At 34.6% G+C, this 22,358-nt stretch overlaps 1 protein-coding gene across 6 annotated transcripts in view; it reads left to right on the top strand.

Moving 5' to 3' along the window:
* The first annotated feature begins 12,543 nt into the window (after positions 1–12,543).
* Positions 12,544–22,358, top strand: part of tnca (tenascin Ca) — a 61,938-nt gene continuing 52,123 nt past the window's right edge. For 2 of the 6 annotated variants that reach the window (XM_026240550.1, XM_026240549.1), the window contains exon 1: positions 12,547–12,858. The gene's annotated coding sequence lies outside the window, so the exon portion shown is untranslated. Of the gene's footprint in view, positions 12,859–22,358 lie in introns of all 6 variants that reach the window. The other 4 variants (XM_026240546.1, XM_026240547.1, XM_026240551.1 and 1 more) reach the window with 4 other exon arrangements.

Below are 22,358 nucleotides of genomic sequence, written 5' to 3' on the forward strand. Positions count from 1 at the left end.
GTGGAGAGGCAGTTACCGACAACTAACACAAAATCGCTTTCAAAATTGACAAAGAATCGCCTGCGATTTTAACATCGATTTTGTGTAGATTGTCAATGAATTACGGCTCGGTGTAGTAAATGCCAACCAGTGTTGCCAAGTCTGTGGTGGTTGTTTTTCATGTCCGCGGGTCACAGCGACCCCAATACAAATAATGTGATATTTAGCCCCTCAAATGCGAATTTTACCAAGGCAACCCTGCTAAAAAACGTATATTTTAACCCCGGGAAGCAATGTTTTATCGGGGAACCTTCTGGAAGCGGGATTGGGCTAGTTTTGAGAAGCAACTGGGCAGGATTTGTTGTGAAAACCTGGCAACCCTGATCTGAACACACGTGCTGGTGATATAATTCTAATTACAGGAGCGTCTTTACTGATGAGAGGTGCATGAAAATCGCATTCGATTTTTTGCACAGCCCTAACATAGAGACGTCGTTGCTGCTGCTCTTGTTAAATTTCGGCCTCTGGATCTGATTCTGGATCATAAATATACGGCTGAATCTGACTGTTAGCCATGGTTTGTTTTGGATGTTTTTTTCCTCACGGTAATGTCACAGCTTCCAAACGCTCTCAACGCAAAAGCCTACTCGGGCTCGTGATTCTTTAGCTCCGCCCACACGTCACGCCTCCAGGCGCTCGTGTTTTTCCGGAAAAAATCGTCACAGACTATTTTTCTCTTATAAATATAATAAAACTAAAGACTTTTTGGAGTTATGAAGGATGCAGTACTACTCTATAGGTAATCAAGATTAACAGGATATTGAGTGAAAACGAGCATTTCACCCCCCCCCCCCCCCCTTTAAAAACCCATTCTACATAATCTACTACTGTTCAGTACATGCCTTCTGTTGTCTGACTGATAACATTTAGCAAGTAAAACACTTATTAACAAAAATCATATCAGATGACCAAACTGAACAAAGGATAGACCTTATTTTGGTGTCTTGATGAGGGTAGCACAGGTGAGGAGGGTTAAATAATAATGAAACAAATTAACTAAACAAAATGATAAACTAAACAAAACAGGAACTCAAATACCAAGTTTGATGCTGATTATAACATGCATTTATTTGGATAGTTTAACATCCTGCCTAACAGATTAAATTCTGTCTCATTTGGAATGTTAATGAGGCATATTTATTACATTATTTTAGCAAGACAATATTTCTTTCAGCTATTAGGGACTAATTAAACGAAACAACTTTTTAATGCTAGAAAGTTAATTTAGGTTTATTAATAGATATCCTGCAAATGTAAATGCATGTGGCCTGTAAATGCACAAATGTATGAGTGGAAAGTGAATATATTGACTTACGGTAGCAGAACAGATGTTGTTTAGACTGTGAAGCAGCTGCAGGCAGCGAGTGTTAACATACTTTAGCTTTACAAGCAACTCACATCTCTTTGGCGAACAAAGGTCTTCAGTGATCTTCCAAAGAAAAGCACTTGTTCAAATCACGATTACTATTGTTTATACTGGGGGGGGGGGGGGGGGTTAATTCCCTCACACTAAGTATTAAACTTTGTTTAACTTTCCTACACCACTCCAGACATGATTGATGACTTAAATCACTTGTCTTTTTGAAGAGAGTGTTCTGTTACTTTACTGAAAGTACAATCAATTCACTTTACTTGAACAAATAATAATAAAATGAGGGCCTTGAGGCATATACTGTAGAGGACAGAATATCACAAAGACTTTAGGGTGGACAAAAAAAAACAACAACAAAAAAAGATTTGTTCAAAATGATGTGGAAAATGGGTTGAATTTAGATTTCTTGTTGACTATATAAGTAGCTGTGGACTTTTACCTATCAACTAAGCAGAAAAACAGTTCAAAACAAAATGCTTTGAACATGACGGGAGGGTTAGTGCTGTTCATTTCATACATCAGCGCATGGATCACTGTACTGTTTTCATAAATATTTATGCTGACATCAGTGCCGTGTTTTCTGTCAAGACTTTCCTCAGTGAAGAGGTATGCAAATGACTGTCTAAATACAAAGCCATGTCTTTTGTCTGATAAACAGCTCAAGTCCAGCCAAAGATGTTGCATTTTCAGAGTTGTTTGTCTTAAAGGGAGATGAATCAAACAGGGACACAACGCTTCAGAGTTTACTCATCCCATAATCAAATGGAAAGAGATTACAAAGCCTTTTTTAGAGATCTCAATCAAATTAAGATTTATTATTATTAGTAGTAGTAGTAGTAGTAGTAGTAGTAGTAGTAGTAGTATTTACATTTGGAATAATACCAACTAAATAATATGCTTTAGAATTTATTTGTTGACAGTTAAAAATATTTCTGAAACAGAATTAAAAATCAAATTTCATAATTAAAAACTAGTTTTCAAAGGAAGTGAACTCTCATTCTGACGGCACCCATTCACTGCAGAGGATCCATTGATGAGCAAATGAGGTAATGCTACATTTCTCCAAATCTGTTCTGATGAAGAAATAAACTCATCTACATCATAAATAGATATAAATAGACTGAGGTTGAGTAGATCAGTAATGGTAATGAACTAATGTAATTTACATTGACAGAAGATGTAAATCTCTTTGAAGAAGCTTGATTTTAAAGTTAAGAGGCCATTTGAATCCTTATGAAATTGCAATGATGGAAACAACCACAGGACTTTTAGGATGTATATGCAAAATGATTCAAATGTGCAGGTGAATGTTTTCTCCAGGATGAGTTTGGCAAATTGGTAGGAATGAATCGTTTTTCTGCTCTATAAATCTCGATCTGTTTCTGGAAACGTACTGCTGGCAAGAGAAAGCTCTGTTTTGCTTTGCTTCTGGCTGTGCTACAATCAATCCCGCCGTTTTCCAGCATGTCCAAAAAAAGCAATAACATAAAAAAATCACACGTCAGAAATGCTGACATGTGAATGACTATGAATCTTTTTGAAAACACATAGACCCCAACTAGCCTACAGAGTCATATGAATACTGAAAGATATGGCTTATTTGATAAGTGTTTGTGATTTCTCAAAATGTATTTCAGAAAGAGTAAATGATGAAATTTTGCTGTTTTGTCACCAGTGTTTTTATATTGAGAAACACCAGTGTTTCAACAGTTGTTCAATATTGATGTTAAGATCTCATCCTTATTATGAATTTAAATATGAATGTTTGATTATTGTCAATGTTATTGATGTGAGTAGTGATTAGTTCTGCATACAAATGCTGCACATGTTATCTTCGTAATGCAAGATAGGAATATCGCTGCTGAGATACAGACACAATGCATGCTTTTTTGGTTAGTTGGTTAGACTGGATTAACAAAGAGGTAATGGAAAGACGAGACAAATGGTGCAGTAGGCATGGTACTGTTTGAAAAAAAAAAGTGTCATCATGGGTTATGCAGTAAACTGGCATGCCTTACATACATTGCTTATGAAAAGGGAGAGAGAGCTGACTTGAACTGTAGATTTAAAAATTAATTATTTATTAATAAATAAGTAATTAATAAGAAATAAATATTACCTATCTCTTCTATTACACGAGCGGAGGATACAAGTGTGTGTGTTCCTGAGGAAACGAGACGCTGTGTCTGTAAATTATTTGGGAACACCCCTGTGTGCCCACGCTCTGAATCACGTGTGAAATCATACACCTGACTTTATTTTATTTTACTTATGTTTGCAGACACAGGTGTGATTTCTCATGACACATATATATATATATTTTTTTTCTGCTTTATTGAGGCATATTTATGCCTACTGTTCCAAAGAAAACCCTTAAGTCATTTTTGTATGTATTTAAATGTATTTTAAATGAGTGGATTGCTGGCTGCTTGTATTTGGAAGCACCAGTGTTCGCTTTAGTCCACGGGCCACTGCTAGTTCCATTTAGGGTAGCATGACAGACAAATCTCTAAACCCCTGTCATGTGGGAATGACACAGAATGAATAGCCCTCTTACTGTTGCACGTAAACCAGATGCTTCAGATGACTGAGTATTATATCCTTGTATGACGAAAAGGAGCATTGGAAGCACAGCAGTATCTATGACAATAATAATAGTGTACGCAGCTCTTCACGGGCCTTTCGGGAACCGGGGATATTTTGGTGGAAAAAAGAAGTCGTTCTCAGTTATGCAATCTGAACTTAACGCCTTCAGGAAACTTCAAGGCTGTCTTTGGAGGAGATGTCCGAGAACTAGCCGTTCATTTCCATTGAATGCCAAGCATCCAAGTAATGACTCAGATCTGCCGCCAAATGTTTTTTTTAAAAAGCTGCCATTGAGCTTTTGGCTGTTTGGCTCGAGCCTTCTACAATCGGAAACCGCTCACATCTGTTTTTCCTGCTAGTATCATTAAATGACCCCAAAAAAGAAGTCAATGCAATATTTAAAAGGCTGGAAGAAGGTTTAGTATGGACATTACTGAAATACATAACCATATATCAATCAGCAATGGATTCAGCGGTACTTTTTCTTTGCGTTGTCCTCTCCATTTGGATAGGAGGTTGATGTGGATTAAAACTGCTTTTGAAATACTTTATTTTATAAGTCACGTACATTTTAGTGAGTAATTTAGATGCATATTGCACACAGAACCCAGGTAAAATCATTTCTCAGATTCAAGGGTAATCTGTTTACAGCTTGATTTGAGCATTTTGCACATTTCTTTAAAAACTTAGTGACATATATACTGTACAATCACCACCTGAACATCATCTGTGGGAATTTTAACATTCTTTTTTATCTTATCATTGATGTAACTAACAGCTGTAGCATTATTTGTCTGTATTTTCACAAGAAATTGTGTCTGTAATCACTGTCTTTCTTGTTTATTACATTTTTTGTAACTTAAAGAAACTGTGAGTGAAATAAGTTAAAATATTTGAAAAAGCTAGTTTAACTTGACGTACTAAACTAAAACTAAAATAAACATGAATAAAAAGAATGATTACGCTAATGAGGAAGAATACAGAACAAAATTACTTAAATTAATAAATTAATATTTCAAAATGAATAAAACTGAAATTAAAATTAAAATAAAAACAGTTTAAAATATCATTACAAAATAGTATCTCAATTATACCAAAATACACTGTCTATTTATCCACTTGCTATGCAAATATGCTATAAAATTGCATGCTACTGTTGAATGTGTTTCAGTATGTATGTGTGTTATATTCATAATCAAAATTACAATTTGACAATATATGCAAAACAAAACTAAAAAGGACTGTATTCGTTCAGTAGTTTGGCAAGAATTGGCCAGCGTTACCTCACTTAAAGCGTTTCTAAAGCATTTGTAATCATAACAGAGTTACTGTTTATCTTGTTTATGTGGTTTTTGCCAGATCCAGTGCGTTGAACCAGAAGTCATTCTCAGGAACCTCTTGGGTGGTGCTCCCGCTGATGTGATGGTGGTCCAGCACATGATGGCTGATTTAGGACCGCCACTTAGAAATACTGGACCACAGGGATGAGAGCAGTGACGTTATATACCATACAACGATAGGAATGTGTCAAACGGTAGAGATATTGCTGTTTTTAGTCATTTGGTCAAGTTTGGGGTCAGTATATATTTTTTTTAATAAGTCTCTTATGCTCATCAAGGCTGCATTTATTTAATCAGGAAATACAGTAAAAATAGTAGAATTGTGAACTTGTATTGAAATTTAAATTAATATATATATATATATATATATATATATATATATATATATATATATATATATATATATATATATATATATATATATATATACATATCACATGTGTGTGTGTGTGTGTGTGTGTGTGTTTGTTAAATGTATCATATTCCTTACATGTATCATATTCATGCAAAGCTGAATTTTCAGCATTATTACTCCAGTCTCTGGTGTCACATCATCTTTTAGAAATCATTCTAATTTTTTCCTTATTCCTTGATGAATAGAAAGTTCAGTAGATCAGCACCAAAATTTAAATGTTTTGTATCATTAGAAAGTTTTTACTGTCACATTAATTTAATACATTACTGCTGAATAAAAGTATTTATAAAGAAAAAAAATTATCTGACCCCAATATTACATTTGACAGGTGTTATAGTGCATGTATGACAAAAATAAAACTGACAAACTACTAAAATAAATAAATATTTCTAAATTAATTAAACTAAAATTAAATAACAACAGAAAATACAAAAAAAATAATACTTAACTAAAAATAAAAAATAAAATAGTAATTATAAAATATTTTTTTCCATATACAATTTAAATGTATACATTTATTTTAGTATTTTTGTTGTGTTTTTTTTTGTGAATTAAAACTAGAAAAAATAATATCTCGGTTATACAAATATATACTGTATATACATAGATAGAGAAAGGGGGGGGGGGGGGGGGCATAATTAATATAAAATGTAGCCTTTTTAACAGTGACATTGCCAGCAGAAATTTAATAGCATAAAATGACTCATAGTTTAATATTAGATCACAGTCTGCCCATCTCTACTCATCTCTGTTAGATCCAGTGTTTAAATTGAGTTTGGGAACCACATCTTTAACCACATATATGTATTTTTTCATAATTTTCTGAGTTATGAGTTTTCTGTGGAAGGATGGGTTATTTCGTTTGACTTCTGTCAAAGTGCATCCATGCTTCAACCGTCCAAAATCACATCTCTGTGAAATACATATGGCTTTCATGAATATCTCCAGTCACGCTCATGTTTTTGTAATGTGTGAAGAGCTCAGTGGACTCTTGGTCAATTGTCCTGTTTCAGTTTTTCAGCAAGGGCCTCAAGGCTGCGTAACCTTGCTTTGACCTTGTTTAATTTATCACTGTCTGGTGCCTTCTTTCCATACGATCCTTTCAAACCAGTCTCTCCATGGAGAAAACACAAAAAACATAACATAAATAAGTTATATTGCATATATTTCTGCATTTTTATGGTGTATCAACAAAGCAAGGCGTGCAATTCATATGATACATGACACACTTCATGTACTATGTATAGTTTTGGTTGTAATTTTGCATGGAGGACCTTCATCCCAATCATCCATTGAAAAAAAGTGGGCATTTATTTAATATCTCATTTGTTAGTTAGACTGCAATGAGGTCAGATTGACAGCAAATGACAAATGGAATTTTTTTTTTTTTAAATGCCTCAAACTGCTCAGGTTTGATACCAGCCTAAAAAGTCTGTATTTATTTCTCATCATGAATGACCCCACCTTCACCTCAGCTTCATACTCTTACTGTGTCAACTTTTGACTCGTTTGTGTCTGTTTTTCAGTGAAACATCTGAGATGCAAGAGACTGAAGGCTCTTTATTTAATCTCATTGCTATCTGAGAGAATTAAAAATCTCAGTCATGATTTATATTATTTTATTTAATAATTTTGGCGTGTTGCTCAAGTGTTGTTCATCATTGCTCCAGAAGATGTGAAATGAAGTTTTCATTTAAAGTATCATCATATTCTCATTGTCTCACTGTCAATAATTGATGAATAACAGGAGGATAGATGAATAAAAATCAACGAAGAACAGCTCAGATTAATTGTTTTTCCTGAAAAAATTTGCCTTGAAATTGAGTTCATATTGTGATCGATGGTTTTGATTTCTAACTTTGTGTATTGGCAAATCTGAGCACGGTTTGAGACATTATTGAGGTATTTTCTGAAACTAGTTTTGTGAGATAACTGGGCATTTTTTTCTTTTAAGAAAGACAGATATTCAAAAGATTTTGTTGGTGAGTTATTCATGAGAACCGTAAACCGTAAAAATTTGAAAAAATTGTTTCTCATGTTGAATCGAATGCAACAGTTTGCACATGAACAATATTATGAGCAATTTACACAAATGAATCCTGCTCGTCTTTCATGAATGAAGCACTTTGCCGTCTAGGAAGGACAAAATCAATATGTTAAGGAGATCTAGGAGATCTTTTCCTTTGCAATGGGCTTGAAACCATCTGCTCATGACAATCACACACACTCAGCTGTTTTAAATGTTCCTCAATTATGCAGACAACATTTGTGGATCTGGGTGTTTTCAAGCCTGGTTCACTAACTCAGACACCATCTCAGGCCAGCGAGCGTCACAGGGAGTGTTTAGATCCATCCCTCTCCATCGGAAGGTACCGTGGCTGAAATCCCATATTTGTTCATGTTTATGTTGAGTGTGACAGATCTGCTATATGTCTGAGGAGTGATGTTTGTTAATTCTCTAGCAGTTTCAGTGACTCTTTGTCTCGCTGAGGACTTTATTATAAGCAACATACACATTCTGTGTGTTTTAATGCCAAAATAAACTATTTCACACTGGATTCTTGATACTTGAATCATATTTTTGTACCTGGTGACTTGGTATACAAGCATGTGGTGACTTCATTCTCCATTATAAACTTTTTGGTTACGCTGTTGAAAGACATACAGACTTATATATCTGCCACGTATAAAGCCTTGTTTAAATTTGTTAAACCAAGTGATACACGTATTGCATTGTATTTATCTTGCAAAGAATCTACAATATGTCCTATTGTGAACTTCACCTGAGTGGTTGAGTTTAAAAAAAGAGTAACTTAAAGTCAACATGGAGTTTGAATCAACACTACTCTTAATACACGTTTCAGGTCTTTTTGTGAATGATTCACGCATCGGTGCATTGATGCATATTTTTTTAATAATCTTCCATTCAAATGTAATTGCTCAGCCTCTTAAATGACTTTAATTTTCGGCTGATGATTCCTTGGGAAATTAATGTTAACAAAGATCTGAATAAATGATTAGTTGTCATTTTAAGCTGTTGTTGTAGGTCATGTAGCCTTCCTAAAATTTGGAAGCAGTGGTTTTACTGCTATTTAAATGATGGATGGATGGATGGATAAGTTTGTGGCCAAAGTTATTTTTATTTAGCAAGAACACATTAAATTGATTAAAAGTGACAGTAAATACTTTTACAGATTTATATAAAAAATAATAATAATAATAATAATACATTTTATGCAACATTTCAACATTGATAATAATCAGAAATGTTTATTGGGCAGCAAATCAAAATATTATAATTATTTCTGAAAGAGGATGTGGTACTGGTGTAATGATTTAAATTGTAACAAAATTTAGCTTTGATCAAAGGAATAAATGACATTTTACAATATATTCAGAAAGAAAACACTTTTTTTAAATGAAAATGTTTTTTTTTTTTTTTTAAGCAAACAAATACAGCCTTGGTGACACATTTGATTTTCTCCTGTTACAGTTACATTACAAATATTGTGTGCCACAATTTTGAGCAGTCTGCTTTCTATCGTCGGGTTACAGGCTACATACGTGAAGCACATTTCCTTGAGCTTAGTTTCCGATCTCTCATCTAACCTATCAATGACCCACCATTTTCATCCGGAGCTCCTCGTGTCAGGGTGATTAATGGAAACCGTGTGTCATTTGTGTACAGATGGGCTCAACAGGTGCTTACTGAACACACATCACTGTTCTGATGTTCTCACTCTAATAAATATTTAGACTGCACCTAACTAGGCATATCTTCTTGCATTTCAGATTAAGCTTTTGTGTTTTTATTTCTGTAATGTGATGTGTTTCCCTAATGAAAAAGGAGCAAGTTGTTCCGTTTGATGAAATGTTTTATAATAGCATGCACTGATTTGTGCTTTATTAAGACAAATGTTGTTGACTTTCTTCGTCATGTTGACCTCAGCAGATATTTGTGGTTTTGTGTTCATAACACATGTTGTATTGGATTGGTTTGCCCATGACGGTCTCGTTGGAGAATTTCCATATTTAGTTTAGCTTCTTTAGCAACGATGATGTCACTTCCAGACGTTCAAGTGCTCCAGCTTTGAATGGTTATAGCAACTGATACGTTGATTAAAGATGGGTTTATGAGTGAGAAACCCAAGTGAGTCTTAATTTTGATATTGATATTAATCAGGCGTGTCTGTAGAATCAACTTTGTTATGAAGTCTGTGATTATAGTCACTATGACATTATTCTGGATCTTGAGTTGTGTACGATCTTGACTGTCTCCATCCTCATTCCCTTACTGTTGGAGTGCTTTTAATAACACTTTACAATAAGGTTCCATTCATTAACATGAACAAACAAACAAAAATCTTAGAACGTATTTAGTAATATTAGATAAAGTTTTTTTTTTTTTTTTTGTCATTTTTAAATGTTGCCATTTATTAATATGTAATGTATATTTAATACTTGTATTTAGTTTTTATTTAATTTAGTGTTATTACAATTTTTGTACTTCAACTTATTTCGCTACCAATTGAAACCAAAATAGTATAGAAACAATGAAAAATAAGTAAATTTCACAATTAATGACAAAAAACAGCAAGTAACACATTTTTAATTAGAAATACTGACTTAGTATTTTCTTGTAAAAATACTACAATAATATTTGTTTTATTTACAACATAATAATTAGCTTCTTGTATGTGTTTCTTCTAATATTAGTTTTATTTCAGCTTTACTTCAAAATGTTCTTTTTTTTTTTTTTTTTTTTTTTTTTTTTTTTGTAACAACACCATTCACCATCCTTTATGGAAAAGTAAGGTAATGCTGTTGTCATGCAGTTGTGGGCTTTTTTTGGGTTTTATTTGGTGAGACAATGTGATGTAATTGGCAAACAATGATAACAAGCTGAAACAGAACCAATCCAACTCAGCCTGTGCAGGTTTCTACACAGGCCTTCGTGACTTAACTTAACAAGGGCCCATATCATGGAGAAAAAAAAAAACCAAATAATTATTGACTCATGCTCATATTAACTCATTGACACTTTTCTTTTTTTTGTGAATAAATTGTACACAATGGAAAGGTTTTATTGGTGCTTTTAAAAAAATCAAATGTAGTATTATTATTATTTTTATTTTATTTTTTTCTAAATCAGCAGATGTTTTAATTAATTTTATGCCGGGCTGTGTTTAAAGTTGAGTTTCAAGTCCTATTTGTGGAAAGTAGAGTGCCATATTCTTTTAGCAAAACTCTTCATGCACTTTTGACTGGGATTAACACATCAAAATATCAACTTGAATTTGATTGAGTCTTGAATGAAGTTAACATGCAAATTAACCATATAGATTAAAAAAATGAAGAATGAAAAATGAGATCTTTCCTCTGCGAATGAGGAAAGATTTCAAGCTACATGTGTGAGTTTGACACACTTTCTGAAGAAACAGCACAGTAGATTATCATACTTTGGCAGGGATTTCACCTTGATTGTCACTTAGGCAAAGTGTAAATGGTGAAATGGAGAGCTGTTGATGTGATAATTGCAAACAGGTGGCTGATTGAGCAGAAAGAAGTGCTTGTTGATGTTATGTGTCAGTTATAAAGTCATGTGCAGTGGCATCTGTTCAGATAAATAGTAAACACACTGAAAATACAAGTAAATTATCTGTAAAATGTCTCTTTCTGTCATTTTCCAACCTGTTAGAACTGGAAGGGAAAGTGCTGGACTGCAGTTGATAATTACTGCTACACCAGTCGATAAAACCGTTTTCAACACAACTTCTTAATGCTCTTTGTGTTTCTGTGTCTGTTAGCTGTAACTGAGCTCGGAAAATATTCCTGCTTCTGGTGCCAAGATCTGGTTTGCATCTTCATGCATCTCAGTATCTGCTACGGTGGGAAGGAAATGTTTTGTCATGCATGGGCATCAAATCAAACATATCTGGCCAAGTTGGTTTTCAAAGAGTTAAAAATATCCCATTCTATTATTTAATTTTAAAGTTTGCATGTCATTTGCAAAGGTTTTTACTTTTGTAATCTCTATGATGTTGAATGTCTATAAAAAAAAGAAGAAGAAGTTGAAAAATGCACCAAGGCTGCATTTATTTTTCACCAAGAAATCTAGTAAATACTGTAATGTTGGGAAATATTATTACAATTTAAATAAACAGTTTTCTAAATTTTATATATTTAAAAATATCATTTATTCCGATGAATTTTCAGCATCACTACTCCAGTCTTCAGTGTCACATGATCCTCTAAACCTCTAAAACAGTTGTGCCGCATGTTACTCCCATATCCAGGTGTTCTTTCTTAAAAATAAAGGTGCTTCACAATGCCATAGAAAACCATTTTGTTTCACAAAAGCTTCTCTGTGTTGCAAAAAGGTTCTTTAGATTATAAAAAGGCAAGAAAGAGACTGCTCTTTAAGGACCTTTGACTGAATGGTTCTTTGTAGAACCAAAAATGGTAAAGTACCTTTATTTTTAAGAGTGCAGTTTCCGTTTTTAGTTAATCCTCTTTATGTTCCTGTGCATATCTTCATAGCACACTCATATTAAAATTGTAGGATTATTCAATATTCTGTTTGCTCTTATGTCTCTGTATAAACTCTCTTGAACTTGTACATATAGGCGTATGTTCTCGCTTCAGGGAGAAGAGAGCATGGGTAATATATGCTGAGTGTGTAGGCATCTCAACACCTCAAAGCAGTAGGAGGGATGAACAGGAGGAGAGAGAGAGAGAGAAGGAGAGAGAGAGAGAATGTGTATGAGTTCTTGGAAAGGCTATTTAAGGGCAGTCCTTGTAATTCACAGTGCTCTGACTGAAGTCTCTCATACTGAAGAGGTGTAGTGTTTTTATCCTCTCTCTCTCTCTCTCTCTCTCCTTCTCGCACACTTCAGCCCAGAGGCTCGGTGGGTGGACGGGTGTGTGGAATACATCTCAGACGCTCTCAGATCTTCCAGCACGTGGAGAGACGGAGACAGACGGAAGCTGGAGGTCTGGAGTGCTGGTCATCCTCATCTCATCGCTCTTGTTTGATTCTTGTCTTGTTTCTGCCTCTGATCTGCTCGGCTGCTGGGAGGCACTGGACGCTCCATTCATCATCACAGGTATCTTCATCCACTTTCTCTGATTTCTAATTTCACTTGTTTTTTTTCTTCTTCTTATGGGTGCAGTGCTGTTTTCTTCTTCTTCTTCTTCTTTGCATTCACTCTGCTGTTGGAGATTTTCTGTTGCTTAGAGATTTCTCTTTCATAGCTCAGTAGGTTGAGTTCTTAATTATGCTACTTTTGGTATCAACTTGATCTCAGATGTTTCTTCTACTAAGACTTTGATTTCTTGGCAGGTCTGAGCACAGTCTGAGACTTTAAGATCTCCTCTGAAACTACAGGAGATGCATGTAAAATGAATAGGTTATATGTGACCCTGGAGCACAAAGGCAGTCTTAAGTAGCACAGGTATTTATAGCAATAGCCAAAAGTACATTGTATGGGTCAAAATTACACATTTTTATTTTATGCCAAAAATCATTTGGATATAAAGTAATGATCATGTTCCATTTAATATATGTTGTAAATATCAAAACTTCATTTTTGATTGGTAATATGCATTGCTATGAACTTAATCTGGACAACTTTAAAGGGGATTTTCTTAATATTGAAAAGAAATATATATATTTTTTGCCCACTCGGATTCTACATTTTTAAATAGTTGTATCTCGGTCAAATATTGTCTATTCTAACATACCATACATCAATGGAAAGCTTAATTATGAGCTATTTATTCAGCTTCCAGATATTGTATAGTTCTCAAAAAAAAAAATACACTTAGGTTTTGTGGTCCAGGGTCACATATTTCTCAGGAGACTCATTTTACTCTTCATGCAGAGAAACAGCTGAGTCATTCAAGAGATCATTTTTATTTTCTTCCTAATGTAGTGGAACCAAGAAGAAAAAGTTCTTTATCAGAGGTTCTGTTAAAAAGAGTTCTAAGTTGTTTGAAGGATCAACTTTGTCTGAAATGTTTCTCATAATCAGGTAGTCTGAGGGCTTAAGATCTCTTCTGATATTATAGGAGAAGCAGCACACTCCATTTACTCTCCATTTAATCCCATTGCTCTGTTGGAAAAACAATTGAGACATTAAAGAGATAAGATTCTTTATGGAACCCAGAGGAAAAGGGTATTTCTCAGAGTTCTCTGTTATTTAAGGTATCAACTTTGTTTCAGAATTTTCTTATTTTACTTACAGTATAAGAAATTATAAATAGAAATTAAAATGAGACCCAAATGAGTTGACTGTTATATGAATGCAGATAGCATGCATCAATTGGTTTTTAGTTTTGGAAATGTACTGAGAACTTTTTGAGTTCATATCGAAACTTTATTTTGGCAAATCTGGTCTTGTTGAATATTTCAACAATGAATATGTGCTGTATATGTGTACAGTGCGACTTTGGGGGACTTTGGGGGAAGTGCGACTTTGGGGGAAGTCGTGGCCTAATGGTTAGAGAGTCGGTCTCCCAATTGAAAGGTTGTGGGTTCGAGTCTCGGGCCGGGAGGAATTGTGGGTGGGGGGAGTGCATGTACAGTTCTCTCTCCACCTTCAATACCACGACTTAGGTGCCCTTGAGCAAGGCATCGAACCCCCAACTGCTCCCCGGGCGCCGCAGCATAAATGGCTGCCCACTGCTCCGGGTGTGTGCTCACAGTGTGTGTGTGTGTTCACTGCTCTGTGTGTGTGCACTTCGGATGGGTTAAATGCAGAGCACAAATTCTGAGTATGGGTCACCATACTTGGCTGAATGTCACTTCACCTTCACATACAGAGATTAAATAGGTTGTGAAAGTGTCCATGTTCAAGTATATATGAGATATCAAGGCATCATCTTCATGCAGTGAGCATGTACATGTGTGTTCATGTGAGAGCAGAAAGACTGATGAAAGGCTTTGATATCACCTGGCAAAAGGCACATATCCTTCTGTCAGTCTGTGCATGTCTATATGACATGAGTGAACATCATGAAAATGACATGGTCCTGTGGAAAGGAGAGAATGATCTGTGGGAAGCAGCTGCTCGGTGTGTATGTATTTAAGGGGAAGGCTCCAGGCATTGTGGTTTCTGAGGTTCAGGTGCATGAACAGACCATTACTATTTCATGTGTGGCTCTCGCTTTAGCAAATCATTATTATTATAGCTCGGCCCCATATTCACTGATTTTTTTTTACTCCGTGTTTAACTGTAGTGTAAACTCCTCCTGTGCTGTTTGTTACGGATATGAGTGATTCTTCAAATTGTGTGGTCTGTTGATGAGAGGTTTGCTTGGTGATTTCTGCCCAAAAGACAATAAAATGGTTAAAAAAGAGTCTTAAAGAAATAGTTGGCCCAAAAATGAAAAATAGCTGAAAATGAACTCAGACCATTCAAGATTTAGATGAGTTTGTTTCCTCATGGGACCAGATTCTGAGAAATTTAGCATTCCGTCACTTGCTGACCAATGGATTCTCTGCAGTGAATGGGTGCCGTCAGAATGAGAGTACAAACAGCTGATTAAATCAACACAATAATCCACACCACACCACTCCAGTCCATCAATTAACATATTGTGAAGCCAAAAGCATCAACTTCTGGCCAAAATATGAGTCCATAATCAATAATAACACTTACCTACAGTGCAAAAGCCAATTTCCTGTTTCCTATCACATCAAAATCCACCAACTGTTTGACTTATAAGCAGTGCTTGATCTGTGCATATTTCTCTCCTGATTCAGACTAGATGAATTTTCACTTGAGAAATCAATATTATAGACACAGGACGATCATTCTGGTTTGCATTGTTGAGTTTTATCTATGTAGATAAATTAGTTACTTATAAGGTTTCAGAAAGTATTTGCCTGATTTCAGAGAGAAGCCTTTATCATTGATACAACACATGCTTTTATATGAGGAAAATGTGCAGTACTTTTGGAAAGCAGAAAGTGGAGAATGTTTTGATGACACTCAGTGGCCCCATAAATGACAGTACACAGTGTTTTGACTTCTACCACACTATTAAACACAAGTGTGGTCTTTTTGTGGTTTAGAAATCATCACTCTGTATGATAATGCAGAATGTATTGGGAAAGAATTACTGTAATTCATTTGAATGTTCTAAAGCTCTTGCTAAAAACCAGATGGTCTTTTTTTTCACCCTGGCAGTTTTATCTGCAGCTTTATGGGAGTGCATCAGGTGAGCACATTGAGACGTTTGAGGTTTAAGACCTGAGGAAAGAGTCAAGCCCCCTTCTCCATCCAGCTGAAATGAAAGGGCATAAATTGTCGGAGGTCAGCGGCTGACGGGGGTTTATGATGCCTCTGCTATGTGCGGTTCCTCCTGTGATGGTGTGAAAAGAATGATGGGAATGGAGAGAAAGAGAGAATGGAAGGTGTGTGGGTCTGTCAGGACAGCTGGAGTGAGACTGACCCATGGCCTCAGGGCTTCGTTTAAGAACAACCAAAATAACATTGTATGAGTGTGAAATTTGAGAATCTTTTTTTTTTCTTCTTTTTTTGGTAGACCAAAAAAGACTAAAAAGGCGAAAATGTATTAACTTCTGGCAGTTTTATCAAGTAATGAGTCAAGATAGAAGTTTTAACGATTGTGGTTGATGATCTGGTTCATCAGTTAAACATTGCATTTTGTCACACAGTATTCTGCAGTGTGCTCTGGGTGTATATACGGCATATTCTGCACTATATCATACATGCAAAATGTTGTATACTTTCCACAGTGTAAATGCTGCATACCGCTAAAACAATGTGAGACGTACACTGTTCTGAACATTTAAGATGTCAACAAGTCTTTCCATTTTATTCTAGCATAAAAAACGACATCGAGTCAAGTACATTCAGGTGTTGCTGAAGAAAATGGATGTCAACAGCGATCTGGTCTGAACAGCTGCACTGCACACCAGTAATACGGTGTGTTCTAGGGTCTGTGTTCCCATCAGTAAGCTTTGATACAAGCGCCCACTTCCCATAAATCTCAGAGAGTCTAGACAGACAGGTCTGAGTCGCATATGGACCCATAGTGCAGATGGCCTGGTGCTGATGGATCACTTCCAGGCCCCATTTTTTTTTTTTTTGTGAGAATCACTCATTCGCTTTGGTAAGCGGCCACTGAAGACGAGAGAATTCATGTCTGGTGTATCCGTTTCATCGTCAAACTTAAGGGAAAGTGTCACGTAGGGGCAGTGCTCTGATGGTATCCTCATCACTGAAAACGTTCTGGAAGGATTCAGCAGGTCATTGAAATTGGAGATTTCTCGAGGTTGCCTTAATGAGGAAAGCATTTATTCGCAGGAAAATAAAGTATATTTCCATCCAGAATTATTCAGATATAACTGCTTGCAAAAAAACACAGTATCAGTTCTATATCAAACAGTATTTTATTGTTATTATTATTATTATTATATTGGTTTAGAATTAGGTGCTTCTTCATTGATGGAATGCAACTGGTGTTTGTCTTTCAGGATTATGACTTCGAACATATTTTCTGTGTGCAAAATGCATTAAAGTGTGACTGCATTTTGTCATGCATTTCATGTCACATAATTCATTCAGTTCATGAAATTGGTTACACTTGGTGGCCCATACAGATCAGCTCTGCAGAAACCTCTCATTCCCATGAAGCAATGCAAATTCACTATTTTATATACAACATATATTTCTATGTCTAAACTTAAAATATTTTGCCTATACTTACACTGAGTGTCTACATTTTTTTAAATGTATTATTATTATTTGTTTGCTAATTATTAGATCATTTGCAATGCTTCATGGCATTAGTTGTTTATTCACTCTTAAATATAATGCAAAAATTAAGCACACGTCTAACTCTGCCTCTCTTTTCATTATATACATACATACACATGGTTTTAGATCCATATATAATACAATTTAAAGTGATTAGTAATTATACATTGTGGCTAGTGTGGTTCAAGACTTAACCAACAAGAACTAACCATCCATTCATCCCTGAAGTCTTTATTGAAAACTACTTGTGGAACTAAGCCTAATTAATGAATTAATTAATAGCACACAATTTAGAAAGTGATATTATCTCATAAATATTAAAAAGCCACCAGATGGATCTAGTTGAACAATGATTCAATGACAATGCTCTAATGATTTAAATAACTTTAGACTAGCTATAAGATGTATTTATTGCAGTTAGAATAATTCCATGATATTAATGATAACAATACTTTTTCATGCTTTTTCTATAGAAAGCTTTTATTTAGGAAAACAGCATATGGCAGTGTGCTTGGTGTAGACATCAATCAAAGGCTTGTAATTGCCCACTGGCAGTGGACTAAACATGTGAGAGTGTTCACATATACAGCATACAGTCTGCTCTATACTTCATCTAGAGTGTGGACTGATACTTCCTGCCATAGAGTTACAGTGGATAGTTTATCTTTAAGCTATAGACTCTGTATACCACTGAATTGTATATTTGTTAGAGGTGGAATCTACTGAACGCATAAAACTTTGATGGCCGGAGCTCTTCTAGTCTAAACGCGTATGACACACACATGCACAGAGTCTTTACTGTGGACCAGGCAAAACAGATGGCGGAAAACAGAGGCCAACATTCCTAGTCCCTGTTTCCAGGTGGGAAAGTTTCCTTTCTGTTGCCAGTACAGGGGAAACTAATAAAGATAAAGTAATTCTGGATTATAACTTAAAGAAAGTGCAGATTTGTGTAGCAGGAGGAGGATTTCCCTTTATAATAATCTTAAATAAATAGCCTATTTATTCCTCAATGTCTTTATAAAAGGTTTTTTTTTTTTTTTTTTTTTTTTTTTTATTAAGTGACAAGCAGTGGTTTACAGTTTAATGTTTTTATTTTATATGGAAGTTATTTCTGCCACAAAAGAAAAAAAAATAATGCTTTGGTAAATCATTATGAGAGAAGACAAGATACTTTGTATAATTATACATTTTGACATAAAAGCAGATATTGGCAAAATGTCAAAATTGTCAGAAAGTTGAGTTCCCAATTATGAGATAAAAAGTCAAAGTTGAGACACCTTCATCTCAAATTATGAAATGAAAAGTCTAAAAAATTTGATAAAAACAAAATATATTACGCCCCTTATTATGAGATAAAATGTCTAAATTATAAATTATAAATAGTAAGTTTAATTAATGTTATAAAAAAAATCGAAAATTATGACTGTCTAAATTATGTCAGTCAAAATTGAGATGCTAAGTCATAATTATGAGATAAAAATCTAAATTATGATAGCAGATCATAATTATGAGAGAAAATTTTATAATTATGAGATAAGTCAAATTTTTTATAAAATATAATCTGAATTTTGATAATTTATGAGATAATTCTAAAAAATGTCAGTCATAATTTAGAGATACTAAATCATATTCATAAGATTAAATGTCTAAATTATGATAGAAACTCATAATTATTAGATAAAATGTGTAAATTATGACGACAATTATGAAAACTCATAATTATGAAGTGTAAATTAAAAAGTCAAAGTTAAGACTATCATATTATGAGAAAAAAAAGTCTAAATTATCTCACTTAAAAATCTGTCAAAATTATGAGATATTGTCATAATTATAAGATACAAAATTCTAAATGATGTCAGTCAGAATTCTAATGATACTAAATCATACTTATTATTATTATTAAAAAGTCTAATGAGATAAAAAAGTATATTATGAGATGGAAAAAAAATCTAGGTAGGTCAAAATGCTGAGATAACTAATAATAATAATAATAATTCCTTACATTTATATAGCGCTTTTCTAGACACTAAAAGGGCTTACGTAGTCAGGGGGTATCTCCTCATCCACCACCAGTGTGCAGCATCCACCTGGATGATGCGACGGCAGCCATATTGCGCCAGAACACCCACCACACACCAGCTTACTGGTGGAGAGGAGACAGAATGATGAAGCCAATCAGCAGATATGGGGATTGTTAGGAGGCCATGATGGTCAGAGGCCAATGGGCGAATTTAGCCAGGATGCCAAGGTCACACCTCTACTCTTTTCGAAAGACATCCTGGGATTTTTAATGACCACAGAGAGTCATGACCTCGGTTTAACGTCTCATCCGAAGGACGGTGCTTGTTGACAGTATAGTGTCCCCATCACTACACTGGGGCGCTAGGACCCACACAGACCACAGGGTGAGCACCCCCTGCTGGCCTCACTAGCACCTCTTCCAGCAGCAACCTAGTTTTCTCAGGAGGTCTCCCATCCAGGTACTGACCAGGCTCAGCCCTGCTTAGCTTCAGTGGGAAACCGGTCTTGGGCTCCAGGGTGATATGGCTGCCGGCCATACTCATATTTATGAGATGTCAAAATAATGTCGAACAAAATTCTGAGATTTGTAAATTACAATTATAAGAAAAAGTCAAAGACAATACCATGATTATGAGAAGAAAGTCTAAATTATGGAATACAGTCATTATGACAAAAAGCCTAATTATTTATCATATTTCTAATTATATTTATTATAAAAAATATATGTATTATTATTGCTCAAGTGTAAATTATAAGACGACAACTTCTAATTGTGACAAAATGTAAATTATGTCAGTCAAAATTATGAGATACTAAGTCAGAATTATGAGATAAGTCTAATTATGATATAGAAACTCAATTATGACAAGTCTAAATAAGGATAGTCTAAGAAAAAAGAAAGAAGTTTGAGAAGTCAACATCGAGTAAGTCATAATTATGACATTGAGTTCGACTTCATTTATGGTATTGCAGATCATCTACAGCCTATTACAGATCATCTACAGATTTCTGTTATGTGGTGTATACACCACCCTACCAATCCTAGTCACAAGTAGCAAAGCAAATCTGCAGTGAACTGTAGCTATATTAGCATTAGCCACACCAGGTATTTTCCAGAAACTTTCTCCAGATGTAGGAGGGAAAGCCTGTGAAATTCAATCTCAGGTTAATAATGTTCACATCCTGATGTTTTAAAAGAACGTGGGAGGAACTGTAATAGATCTAAACTGAATTCATACCTTTGTTCCTGAACCTACCATAGCGATTCAGACACTGGCGGGTATCTCATAAACTCGGCTGTTAAGGTGAAGATCCTTTTTGCATTAGTCTCGAGTGTCATTTTCAGCTGAACTTTAAGGTTTGTAGGGTCACAGGGTTATGGTTTGAAGGAATGGGAGAAACGTTGAAGTGCTCCGTGGACACTTCAAAGTGTGAGGATGAGATGATGTGGCTAAAGGTCTTGACAGGGAACCTCAAGGTCACAGGTTAGAAGATCAATAAACTGGACGGTTTCTGTGTCAGCGTTGTAACCTTATTCAAAGCACTTAACACCAGGCTAGGCTGCTTTGTTTTTTTAGTAATTTTTATTTTGTAAAAATATTTACATGTATTTAGATGCATTCATTTGTATTCTAATATTTTATATTATATAGAAATATATATGAGATATAAACATATTTTGTACATGTACATGCATGTGTTTGTATCTATACATATAATAAATAAACTCTATACATAAATATTATGTAAACAAAACTTTTATTTTATAAATTATTTTTTTATTTTGTTTATATTTAAGACATCCTAAAAAATATTTACTAATGACAGCAACATGTTTCTTTCTTAATCTCACATTTTTGTCATTATATTTGCGTCAAACTCTAAATGCTTTTTATTGCATTTTTATGTCTGGTTATACTTTTCTGTCTGGCCATGAATACACTTTTAATGCATTTTAAAGGCTGTCATTGCACTGAGAATGTGATGACTATTGCATGCTTTTTATTCAAGCATTTTTATGAAGCTGGCAAAATGTAAAAAAAAAAAAAAATGTCACATGAAAAGGATTCATAAATGGATAGGTTGAATATTATCATGCTATCCACTAAAACTTCTGTTTTCAATTTACAGTACATAATGTAAAATGTTTGGGCGCGTCATTTGACACTGAAGTTTGTAGAATTAATGACGCTGAAAGTTCAGCTTGGAATCACCTTAATGAATTACACAATTCCTGCCTTCAATAAAAACGTTTTTCATGCTGAATTTCTAGACTGTTAGATGTTTAAGGTTATTAGTCCAGAGTCATTCTGGCTGACTTAATGATTAGAAAGGACAATTGCAGGGTGTTAATAATTACTACCTATTGTAGATTCCAACCAGCAGTTTGTCTGTCTTTTATGAGAAGCGTTTATGTGGACATTTATAAACCAGGGATTTGACCATTAAAATGAACCAATGACCAGAGTCAAGAAATGCCAATATCCTGCACTTCAGATTCTCATTCAGTTTGCATTCAGTCTTTAAGACTTGACTTCTATCTACTTGACATCTATGGGCACAAATGTTTATTCACACTTTGCACTGCACTATAATTTGCTATTTGTTATAAATTGTGCTACGATTGATTAAAGGGGTCATTTGATGCTTTTTTTAATGATCATTATTTTGTGTATTTGGTGTAACAGAATATGTTGACATGCTTTAATGTTCAAAAAACATTCTTTTTCAAATACTCTACATTACTGTAGGTCCTCTATGCCCCGTCTCTCTCAAATGAGTTGTTTTCTACA

This window comes from Carassius auratus, linkage group LG30F (assembly GCF_003368295.1).
Source record: "Carassius auratus strain Wakin linkage group LG30F, ASM336829v1, whole genome shotgun sequence".
Lineage (NCBI taxonomy): Eukaryota > Metazoa > Chordata > Actinopteri > Cypriniformes > Cyprinidae > Carassius > Carassius auratus.